The following is a 13,379-nucleotide window of genomic DNA, read 5'->3' on the forward strand; positions in this document are numbered from 1 at the left end:
AAGAGGAGTTGATGTAAAGATCAATGATGCCCATAAACATCACATCACCTTCAGGCACCAAGCACACAGCTGTATGAGACTGTATGTGCAGGTGTGTTACAACAGCATAAACATCTGAAAATGTTAAGCAGTGTCTATTTGAGGCATTTTAACCTAAATGATCAAATACAGCTCACAGCAAAGCAACACACTGGCAGAATTTCAATTTGTTAAGGAATCCAAGTGTTCATTTTTCATGCATTCCCACAGGCAGGAATGTGAACCGTGTGACGGATACAGTCGGGCTCTTCTCCAAATCCTTGGCTGATCAGAAACACTGGTAACTGCCATCAGTGAGACTTGTGTACTTTTTCGACTCTTTCTGAATATAAAAGGGACACGCTTCATAAATGATGCTTCAAACCCTATCGCAATGCAATACTTAAATACAGGCTTCTATAGACATCCCATTAAATACCTACTAACAAACCATAGCCAGAATGTGGCAATTTGCCATTGTTATTAATAGAATAAAGGAGCATGGCCAGGTCTGACGTAATTCCAGTGAAGACAAAGAACGGAGTGGTCCACCAAATCTGCTCACCTGGTCCACATCTCGCAGTTAGTATTCATTTTGTCTCTAGGTAATATACATAAGAAATGAGAAATCCAACATGCAAATTATGGAGGAAATACACTAGTCTAATCATTGTAAACAAATTGTAAACAAAATCTGGCCAAAACGTAGTTCGTTAGGAGTAGTGTTGTCAAAAGACCCTTCTTTAAGTACCGGTGGTACCGAGTACCTGGTCAACCCGGTTCTTGACACATACAGCGCTATGATTTCCGCAAAGCAGAAAACACGGACGGAATCTCAAAATCCAGTCATGAAAATGAAACTTACATTTTAATATGGACAGTCACGGAATTTGTCAAAGTAAGCCTGAATTAAGCAAATCTCCATATGGACCAGTATCTGTAAATGTTATCTGTAAACTTTATTTTTTAAATAAATAAAATCACACAATATGTTTTAATATGCCATGTTTTCATTTTAATAGCAAATCCCCTTTATTTAACAAAAAATTAAATGTGTTTAAATTTCATTCATTAAAAGACAAATTAAATTTGGGTCAAACTTGTTTACTGTTTTTCATAGTTATATTACTTGTAGAAAAACGTTAAACAAAATTGTAAATAAGTATAAAGAATGGCATTGGTTTTATTTTTAGTGATAAAAAGTTTATTTATTTTTTAATTATCATATTTTTGCATTTTGCTTTGGTATCGAAATTGGTACAGAGAACCGTGGATTTTCACTGGTATCGGTATCGAATACTGAAATTTTGGTACCGTGACAACACTAGTTAGGAGTTTATTTTGGTAGTTCGAAGCAGCTCACGAAAGCAAAAGAACCCAGAAAAGTTTGCACCCCCCGGTAAATAGATGAAGGGTGAATGACCTGAATTCAAATGTTGTTTTGAACTCCAATGACTTTCAAAAATATCTGTCTTCACAATATCTGGTTAGAAACAAAAAAATTATAAGTGAATAATTACAGATTTGTGTCACTTTTGGGCGAGTTAAAAATTAAATACTGTCCCTATAAGATGCAAATTAACTATTCATGACACTATTAATGCTACTAAGTCAGAAGTCTTTAAAATGTGTTTACTCTGTGTTCTGTCCTTTGACAGGCAAGCAGCTGGTGCAAGAACATTACAAGAAACAGCAAGGCCACACAACAACATTCCAACTGGTAAAGCAATAAACCCTGACCGGCTCCCATCCTACCTCTGGTTGACGGTGTGGACCTCCCAGAATCTCATCAAAAGTGGCTCGGGATCTGCAGGTGAGTCTTCCGAGACGCTGTAGGCATTCCTGCGAAACGAATCAGAGCACATCGATTAACAAAGCAATAACAGGAGCAAGCAGGGGAGAGTATAAGGGACACGCTGGTGGGTTTCTGACCGATTACCACCCAAGTTTTCTGCAGAAAAACAGGCCTTGCTTAGATTCATTCATTTAAAGTAGCTGGACAGATTTAAAGTATTAAATAGGGACATTTCTGTATACACATGTTTTGAAATTACAGATCGCTATATTTCCGGCACAGCCGGGGAAACACCATTTAAAAAAAAAATTATTAAACAGTAGTTTACTGACTAAACATTGGCTCTGTCAATACGACTGTAACACACTTCCTGCACTGGAGTTTATGGGGCAAAAGATTTAAAGCACTTCCACTTTTGGATGCAAAATGGTTTAGAAAAATGTATACTTTAGTCAGAATTACTGCAATCTTATTATATTGTGCTCCAACTATTAAAATTTTAATACAGACTCATTGGTGCCAGGATGAGCCTTTGTGCCAAATGGAAACACTTGCCGACTTCCTAACATTTACTGATAAGCTTACAAGCCTAGGTTGTAATTTATACGCTGAAGAAAACTGGTCTTAATGGTATTAAACAACACAGGCAGAAGGGCCAGTCACTTTAAACTTCACAGTTTATGGGTTCATTTGAAGCATGTCTCATGTTCAGGACAACTTGGATTGTGAACTTTTCCCCAAGCAGCCCACTTGGTTTCCTGCTTTATTTTTCAGATATTTCTTTCATATTCTAACATCATATCATTCTGCTCTGTAGACAAGTGCTGCATGATAGCCTATGTGCGTTATTTGTTTCATTAATATTGTGATTTCGATTTGAATCACGATTTCGACACTATATTTACTTACACTTTTTACATTCAGAAATGCATTTTGTTGTTTATGAATTTTAAACTTTCAAGGAAACCAATTATTAAAACGTTGTAACTACTAAATATGTCAAATCATGTCTCTAGAACAGACAAAATCTTGTGTCTTATTTCATTACGTTAACGTGGCTTTATATCCTAAAACAAAAACCACTCACAACCTATATTAATCACATATAATAATTGTATATGATTTTAGATGATTAGCATAATAATCTACTTCTAAGATAACAGTACCATAATCCAAATGGAAAGACAATAATACTTTTCTCACCCATAGAAAACTGCTATTAAGTAAAAACTTGACATAAAAATGATATGAGATTAAATTCGGTACACACCTTATAAATAAAATATAGGCTATTAAAAGATGAGAGTTTCACATTAAGCGGTTTCCTTCAATTGATATCCGAAATCTTGCTTTCTGTATGTTCACATTGAATTTTTATTACGATTTGAATTCATCGACAGATGTTCCACATGTAAAGTATTTAAAACTAAGATATGCGATATGTTGATATTAGATTGCGAATGGCTGTTAAACAGCCTTTTTTTGTTGTTTCATTACCATGCAGGCTTGCAGCACTGCTCAACTTAAAACGAACATAAAACAGAATCATGATCAGATTTTGGATCACGATCCTGCCTAAAGAAAAATATAATACAATATTTTTGCCATATCATTAAAACACTGCATTTATTCAGTTTGTATGCATTTAGTCGTTCAGTATCTTGCCAAACCTAGAGACAGGTACCAAAAATTTCTGACGTTCATGTTTTTAAATCTGTATGATTTCCTATTTTCTGTGGAACATAGGATATTTGTTTCAGTGTGTGTGTGTGAGTGTTTCTGTCTATGCAATGGAAGTTTTATATACAAATTATCTTTTTCAGAAGAAAATTAGTCATAACCGGTTTGAAGCGCCATGAGGGTGAGTAAATGATGACAACTAGCCCTTTAAATAACCATGCCACTCCATAAGAAGATTAACTAACTAACAGCATGGGTGAGTCACTGCTGTTCACTGCCTGGCTGAAGCTAGAGAGTGCATTAAGAGATCATTTAGAGTATCTAAATCCAGTTACTGCCCCCAAAAAGCAAGTCAGTGTGCTTCAAGATATATTATATGAATAATTCAAGCAGAATTTGTCCTGTTTTGATGCTCTGTGGCTCAGGCAACCACAGGTCAATTTATCCGGTTCCTACCGGAGCAGTCAGGGAACTCGAGGCCTGCAGAAACTCTTTAAATTGAGCTTTCATGCATGAGCTACAGTACGCATTGTAGCCCCTGACAGGAGAAAACGAGAACAAGGAACTCTCACAAATGGAGGTAACTTAACATCAATGTTAGTGCTGAGACGTGCTTTTTATCTCGAAAAAGATACATTATCTTAGCAAGGCCACATTACAGCAGCGGGAGGGGAAAAGTGCTGAATCCGAGCAGTTGAATTGGAGTCACCAAGGGATTGGCAATGACACTGTGGCAGCTCTGGATTGCTGCCAACCAGTTCCTCTAATATATATATATATATATATATATATATATATATATATATATATATATATATATATATATATATATATATATATATATATAGAAAAAGTCATTTCTTGCAGTCTGTCATCCTGGCAAAGAGGCAAGAGAACCAACAAGCTTTTCCAGCTATGTTCCAAAAATGTTAACATAACGCCAATCTGTCCAACCAAGAGGCAAGATATCCAGCAGACGGCCACAAACGCTTGACACATGGGCGCTCAAACAAAGGGTATAGTTCTCTGCTCTAATGACCACTCTCTAATCAAGAGGCTCGCATGGAGAGGTCTTGAGTGGCAGATTACAATCAGAAGTGCAGAAAATCAGCACCGTGTGCCGTCACCGGTCCTGAGGGGTGACAGGCGAGGGCACAGACAGAAAGAATGGTTATTGCAGCTGTTCGGGGCCAAGACCTCTTATATATCCGGCTGGCAAGAGCCACTTTAAAAGTGAATCAAAACAGTGTAGGTGAGCAGAAGGAAGGAAGCCAAAAACAACAACTTCACACTTCACTGGTGCCTGTCTGAACAGCTGAGGCCGTTCTTCACTGGCTCACACAACTGCTGCAAGCTTGCTCTCTGGACAAATGCAAATCCCTGGGTTATTAAGGGTGTTCATGAGTTCCCGAGCCCTCAGAGACTGAACAAGAAACTTTTTTGTTATTTTTTTTTTTCTCAGCAGACAAGATTATAATGGTATAACTAATTTTACTTAACTTACTGAATTTCACTGGAAAGATACATTTTTTATATAAAAGAACTGTATTTCTTTAGTCAATTTTTAAAGTATTACATGTTACATTGTATTTGGGATTTTAAGAACAAGTGGAAAATGTGCTGAATGTTTCTTTTCACCCAAATGAAATTAGCAAGCAGTTAGACTGAATTTACATTCATTTTAAACGCAGAGCCAGGCGTGAGTCGAGGCAGGTTGCGCGTGTGCGTCAAGCCTCATCCATACTGTCAGATGCGCTCGTGGAGATTTGCGGTGTAGGGCCACGAGAGAATATAACCAAGCATTACAAGGCTGAGTAGTTCTTAAAGCACTGACTCCAGTTGCAGTCCACACTTTGTGAATCTCCCCAACATTTTTGAATGGGTTTTGTTTCACAATCCTCTCCAGGGTGCAGTTATCCCTATTGCTTGTACACTTTTTTTTTCTACCACATCTTTTCCTTCCCTTGGCCTCTCTGTTAATGTGCTTGGACACAGATCTCTGCGAACAGCCAGCCTGTTTTGCAATGACCTTTTGTGTCTTGCCCTCCTTGTGCAAGGTGTCAATGGTCGTCTTTTTGGACAACTGTCAAGTCAGCAGTCTTCTCCATGATTGTGTAGCCTACAGAACTAGACTGAGAGACCATTTAAAGGCTTTGCAGGTGTTTTGAGTTAATCACCTGATTAGAGTGCAGCACCAGGTGTCTTCAATATTGAACCTTTTCACAATATTCTAATTTTCTGAGATACTGAATTTGGGATTTTCTTTAGTTGTCAGTAATAATCATCAAAATTAAAAGAAATAAACATTTGAAGTCTACGTCTGTGGTAATGAATGATTATAATATACAAGTTCCACTTTTTGAATGGAATTAGTGAAATAAATCAGCTTTTTGATGATATTTTAATTATATGACCAGCACCTGTATATATTTTTCATACACTTATTATATGATACTGTGCACATCTTAATCATTATTATTTTTTTAAGTTTTAAATTATTAAGAAATTGAAATTCATTCTATTAATTCATAAATATTATTACTTTATGGTTTAACCACACAACATTTCCAGAATCATGCAGAGACCTTTTTGCTGAAAATGTTATAAAAAGACTGACATGAATGCAGAGAACCTTTCTATAAACTTTGCACATTCATTTTTAAACTTGGAAAATGTTTCTTTATCTTGAACACTCTTATTTGTCACTGACCCATCAGTATCAAATTGCTTTGCAAGTTGAATCTCCCTATTTTCCAAATATTATTTGCTGTCATAAGATAGTTTAGACAGAACAGAGTAGAAGACATTGAGAGGAGGACAAAACCCTCCTAAAATGGCTACATGTTTCAAGTAAATTTATCAAATGCATGCCTTCAGCCCGTCATCTCTTTTCTTGTGCCTCTTGCCAAAACAGAAGTTGCATTGCTCTTTATCACAGTTCATATCCCTGAAGCCAGGATATCACTACAGAACCACATACCACAATATAGCTATTTCCCCTGCTCCCCTGCGCGCACAAATTCCAAGACGTAACAGAAAAAGCATTCACTAAACAGCTGCTCGAAACTTTTATGGTGGTTTTGTTATCTAGAGCTCTTTCTTTACAACGACAACAGTGAAGAATTACCTTCAGAAAAAGGCATTTATGCTTTTTTGCATCAGACAGAAAATCATTTAAAAACTGACAAAATGTCACAAACATTGTCCCTGGGCTACGACTTCAATATTCTATCAACAGCACAGCGAGATTTCCATTACGCTTCATTATTCTGCGACAAGAGGACCTCTGACAGCAACTCCAGGCATTGAGTTTCTATACCATTCAATACTTTGCATTTAAAAGGTTTGCGTCTTTAAACAAGGGTTTGAGGTATGCAGCCACACCGAATTTAACATGCAGAGATTTTAGCCAATCATAAAAGACACCCTGTTTTACCTCTTATGGTCAAAACGAGATAGGAAAACTGACAAAGCTAAACTGGTGCAATAAAATATGACATAAAAGGATAAAACAGAATAAAAAACTAAATCAAGATAAGAAAAAAAAGCCCAAAATAGAAAAAAAAAAAATACTGAAATAAAAACCCAAAGAAAAACAAAGTAAAACAAAAAAAAGATGAAAGAACAATACTATTTAAGTATTTTTGAAATTCTATTTACAATGTGTAATATGTTACGCTCAGTTTTATTTCGCAAACTTCTGTTTTAGTACACAAGCATATAGACACCTCAGAGTGAACAGACATGGATTAAAGCCACCAAATTTCAAATTCATGAGGTATCTCTCACTCGGCAGCGTGTGGTAATAACAGTTTTACCTTTAAAGCTACCCACAGGAATGTGAACAGATGGAATTAATACGTTTAGTAAACATTATGTCTTGGGTCATTGCACAGAGCTGGCCCAATCTTTCTCGGTGCAAGATACCCATCTTGGATATCAGTGGAGAAGTAATGGTTTTCACCCCCTAAATCCGGGATGGAATGCAGCTCACAGCTGTCTGACTGGATCAGCAGCTGAAGACGCTGACGGAGCAGGAGCTGGAGCCCTGACAGCTCTGGATCCATGCGTCGCTGGCTTGGCCTTCTCCACGGCGGACCTTGGCATGACTCCAGGTCCTTTCCCAAACCCAGGTGGTGGCTTATGATCGCACTGAGACGCAGCAACCTTTCTAAGCATTACCCTGGAACAAAGAAACTCGCCCAACGAAAAAAATTTGCATTATGATGTAAATTATGGCCCATCTATTCCCATTTCATTCAAGACTATAACAAGTCATTCTTGCAACTTCGCCAGACCTGGTCTATGTCATCCAGCCAGATAATGTTAACAGAGTTCACAACAATAATGTTCAGTACATCACAGAAAACCAAATGTTTAAGTTGGCAAGGCATAAAAACACATGTGCATGATCAGTGAATGCAAGATGTAGCAACAATGCAACAGTGGCCCAGTGAGTCAAAAGACAGTCTGTCAGCAAACCCGTAACTCTCTCACACTGGCTCCGAGCCCATGGGACATCTGTACGCTTCACCCAGAATAAAAGTTGTCATGATTCTGCATTGCATTAATGCAAACAAACAGTTACCAGTATGGGCGACTAGAAGCACCCCTTAAAAAAAAAAGGAAAAAATATATTAACAAATTATTATTATTAACAAAATTATAAACATAAGAACAAGGATAGAAAAACTTGTCAAATTGTCAAAAAAACATTTAAAACAGTTTTCGTATTCATATTTAAAATTTAACAAAATAACAAAAAAAATTAATAATACAATGGTAAAAAGATTTTGGCAAAAGGGTAAAGAAAAGCAAGATAATATATGTATTAAATATGTTTAATATTCAGAATATGAATGTATTAAATATGCTTAATAAAAAAAAGTTAACATTTTACTAGAAATACAATTTTAAAATGGATGCATTTTAAAAGCAGTTCTTATTTACATTTAAATGTTTAAAACAAAAATTACTGACTGTATTAAAAATGTTCCTCAAATATTTCATCAATGCATTAATAATGAAATAAGCAGTTCTAATCATTTAGGCATCATAAACAATATTTCATAATTATTAAAATCCATTTAGCATCAATTTGTGAAATTTAAATCTTCTGAAGACTTATTGTGACAAAAATGCCTTTGGTTCTTTTTTTCATGCTACCGCTCAAATGTAACAACTTTTTTTATGTGTATGTGTCTATATATATATATATATATATATATATATATATATATATATATATATATATATATATATATATATAGACACACTAATTTTTTAAACAACTAATTTTCCCTTTCATGTACCTTAAATGAAATCAAGCAGATTTTTAATTTAAATCTGTTTAACATATCTGGGAAGTTCTTCTAATTAGATTATTGTACAAAACCAGAGCCACACTTAAAATTGCATCAATGAGATTGAATTACAAAATGCAGATGAATTGGAATTAATGAGTGATCAAAGGCAGAGAAACCAGCCAAGAAACAGACTGCTTTTATTTTTCCACCTTTGATAGGAACAGATGAGAGAACATGAAATAAGAGAAAAGAGGGGAATGTGATTGCAAAAAGATGTGAATTTTAATTTGGCCGATCTATTCCTTTAATACCTAATGTTCTAAAGCAGAAGTGGTAGATCAAGACCATCTAAACAAGCTGTAACCTTGAAGAGTTCACCATAACCGACAAGCAGGACTCTCTTTTGGGAGCCACACATAAGAATCAAGAATATGCTCTCTGTTTACCATCACCCAATAACGGCTTCGCAGTAGGAGGGTTTTGTAGGTAGGTGCACATCTCTGGAGAGGAATTCAACTGAAGAACCACCTCCAGACTGCCATGAATAAAACCTCCCCAGACTAAAAGGGGTACGTGAGTGCTTGCTTCTTCAATCTTCCGTAGAGCGCCCCACAATTTGGACTTTTTTTTTTGTCTTTTGGCATAAACTAATTTGGCTAAAGCTCTCAAGAATCGCCCATCATTGCTGGCATTCACAAACAGTAGGCACCTGTCTTGTGGGTGGTGAAAAATAAAGCCATGCATCCTAAGTGGTGTGATGATAACGGTCCGATGGATTTTAATCAATTGCTCAACAGACAGTAATGTATAGCTGCCCAGCGATGGCATGAACTTCAAACCACAGATTCTCAAAGCATATTTGAAGAGCGTGAACTTTTTAGAGGCATGCATAAATGCATACATACATAAATATGCAGCACACATGCCTTGCTTAACTTTGTACGAGTATAGTCTTGGGATGCATGAAATATTTAGATCATATCCATCATCAGCTGATATGATAGATTTTTTACTTTATCAGTAGGGAAATGCGATCTGACGATTTTTGATCATGGACGATAAAAATGTCTCCACGATCTGCTTTTGAAAATATTGTAGTATCGTGCTACAGCGCACATTCTATCAGCTGCAGTTCTGGCGCCTCCGTCATATACTATACAACACCACATGCATTCACAGCAGTGTTAACTCGGCAGTAAAGTTACTTCTCGTTATTTGCATTTGCTTTTAACGGTTTAATTTGCGTGCTGGTCTGACAGTTTCTTTTCCTGACTGTCGCATAACCCAAAGCACCTGATTATTGAACGAAGTTATCTTTTGCACTAATACTGTCAGTTGAGAGAAAAACGTTTACGTGCAGGACATTAGGCCTGTTAAACATGCAGCCTACTATCTGATTATTAGACAGACCTCTATCCGTATTAGACAGAACTGTTTACAACGACAGTAAACAAGAGAGAGAATGTGAGCACGGTGTTCTCGCAGCCCTCTACATTGCGAGTAAATCACTTGTATATGCGATTAAATCTTCATTATGGCGACTAAATGATGTCTAATATTAGACAATGGCTAATAAATTCTCGCCATTGTGTTAGTAGGAGGATAAGTATAAGTTTAGCACAGATTAATTTTCACTCGCGAACACTCACAGCTTCAGAGTTTCACTCTCCGTCAGGCAATCTGTGCTTTTTTCAGTTCATCTCAATGGATGCACTGTGCACCTGTATTTAATGTGCTGTAAACTCTAGTGTGAAGGCGCACAAATCGCCGTCGCTTTCTCTCACAAACACGCAGAGAGAGAGAGAGAGAGAGAGAGAGAGAGAGAGAGAGAGAGAGAGAGAGAGAGAGAAATAGAGATGAAATTGACGCGCTACATTTAAACAATATTCTATTATATAAAAGTTCTATTATTAAATAATACTTGATTATTATAAAGCTTGACTGACTGACGTTAATAGTGTACTTTCAGATATTTAAAAAACTGCACCATTTTACAAATATTTATTATACAAGTCTGGCAAGTAAGTCTGGCAAGCATTAAACAGCATATAAATCAACATTTCCTAACATTAACCGAAGGATAAACAGATTTTAAAAAAATAATTCCCGGGAACAGCTATCGCTGTGGACCATAGGCACCGATCACATTATTATTGCAAAACGTAGGTGGATATTGGATGTGTGGATTTCCCTCATATGAGTGAGAGAGAGAGCTGTCCAGATTTATGTCAACAAAACTGGATGTTCTCTCTCTCAGATATTACAAGTGCGCTTATGTAGTGGGCACCGACCGGTAGAAACATAAATCTGCAACTATTGCATGGACGATGAAAGAAAACCTCGTCAGAGCCATAATGCAGCACAGAAGTGTTCTTGCATTGCAGCGCATCTACATTTGAAATAACAAACATGAGGGTGCAAAAGACGCAATGAGAATAGCTTTTTCCCCCCTGCATGTCATGTGTGGGGCTCCGTTTTTATGATGAGAGGAGAGGAAAGGTTTCCAGGGAAATTTTGAAATGTACCAGGTTTATAATAGGCTATATATAAAGTTGATAACACGTTAAATGCATTCGTTTACACACAAAGAAAAGTGTACACTTAATTACTATAAAAGCATTTCCTTAGCATGTTAAATTTGATTTACAGAACTTTTGTGCTGTTTTCTAACAGTTTGGACTTTCTAACAGTTTTGAACCTTTTCACAGGCATTTTGTTGTCATAGTTAGACAAATATCATAATGTATCGTTATAGTATTTGGGGAACTTAAAAAAAAAAAACTGGTATGTTAAATAAATGTTGAATATACGATTGACTACATGAGAAGTGTACTTCCAAAATTCACATACACTTCATCACTGAGAAGCCATGCAAATACATTTTTCAAGACGTCCCCCATGAGACACAATTACCATCCGAATAGAGTTACTAAACGAGAACTCCATGCTGCATTGAACAGCCTCCTTGACAAATATCCTCCATTTCTATTAGCTAATGGCAGTGGCTCATGAAGGAATTATGGGAACTGGTCTGCTGATGACCGTGAGCTGGTCATCTCAACTCGATCTTCCAAAGAAGCCTGTATTATCCACGCTGATGATCTGGTTTATCAGGTGATCACCTCTGACCTATGGCAATTTAGCAAACAGACACAAAAAGGCTTTTTTTTTCCTTATATTATACTGATGATACAGACAAAACGACAAATTTAATCTCATCCAATCTTCTTCATATCAAACCCTGTAGTCCTCATTTATATAAAACCAATCTTTCAACGGGGAGCAAAATGACTGACCCATCTGCTTTCCCAGCACCATCTGTGCCCAGGACAGTGTGCGCTTGACAGAGTAAAAGATATCATGAGAAATGCTGCTTGTCATCTTCATGAGCTAACAGAGACGTCTACAAAGAGACACGCAGGCTTGTTCCTTTCCTCTCGGCCTACATTTATCCTAACAAATACAGACAGCAGAGGAAAGGAAAAATTACCCACGCGAGTTTGATGCTACGTATCGGATCTGCCTCAGGGTTCCAGGCGGTAGAAAAGTGGAACAACAAAGGCGAGCACGTAAAAAATTCAGATGGGGAAATGAAAGCAGCCCGTGTGTCAGCAATTCAGAAACACAAGTTGGTAAGGAGAAGACTGCGGTAAAAACACACATGGATATTCAGAATAATTTCATTTTTAAGGCGCAGCCAGTAAAGGTGTTCTACAGGAAGTAAGATCGCATGAATGGAAATGTGTTTGGAGCTTGGGACTTCGCCGAGCACTAATCAATCTTGAATATGCATAAACATGAAGTCTCAAGAGATGCCCCTAGTGATAATTATATAGAGCTAATGAAGAGATCAGAGGAAGAGACACAATAATGATTCAACATTAAAGATCTCTTGAAGCAATAGGAGGTCAAGAGCTTTGCTGACGAACGCAACAGCAACTCAACACATTCCATGACAGTTTAGGATTTAATTTTAAGACCTGCAGGTCTGCATTGATTTTACAGGGGAAAAAATAAGTGTGAATATTAGGGGTGCACGATAAATATCATAATGTGCATCTAGTCAGTAAAGCTGGTTATCTAATCAGTGGTAAATTCCACTTCCACTAAACGGAAATTATTCCTGTGATGGCAACAGCTATATTTTCAGCAGCCATCAGTCCTGCTCCAGTCTTCAGTGTCGCATGAGATTTCAGAAATCATTCTAATATGCTGATTGGATGCTCAAGAAACACTATAATTTTCTTATTATTATTAGTGTAGTAAACAAATACAATTTTGTGGAAACCATGATTTTTTTTCATCAAAGGATATTTTGATTCTTTTGAAAGTTGAAATAGCATTTATTTGAAACAGAATTTTAACATTAAAAAAAGACATTTTTCACCAAATTGTGACAAGTTTAATGCATATTAGCTTAATTAAAATATTATTGTTAACAAATATTAACAATATTAATAATCATTCTTATAATTATTTTTTACTTACCTCAATTTTGAACGACTCAATTTCTGTATCAGAGTGAGTGTTTTCATTTAATATAATGGTTTTAATCATTGCTGATAAGAAGAAATATTAGA

At 36.5% G+C, this 13,379-nt stretch overlaps 1 protein-coding gene across 2 annotated transcripts in view; it reads right to left on the bottom strand.

Annotated features, from left to right (window-relative positions):
* ndst1b (N-deacetylase/N-sulfotransferase (heparan glucosaminyl) 1b) overlaps positions 1-13,379 on the bottom strand; it is a 103,950-nt gene that overhangs the window by 74,329 nt on the left and 16,242 nt on the right. For both annotated transcript variants that reach the window (XM_052587484.1, XM_052587485.1), the window contains exon 2: positions 1,774-1,860. The gene's annotated coding sequence lies outside the window, so the exon portion shown is untranslated. The remainder of the gene's footprint in view (positions 1-1,773; positions 1,861-13,379) is intronic.

Source organism: Carassius gibelio, chromosome B21, assembly GCF_023724105.1.
Source record: "Carassius gibelio isolate Cgi1373 ecotype wild population from Czech Republic chromosome B21, carGib1.2-hapl.c, whole genome shotgun sequence".
Taxonomy (NCBI): Eukaryota; Metazoa; Chordata; class Actinopteri; order Cypriniformes; family Cyprinidae; genus Carassius; species Carassius gibelio.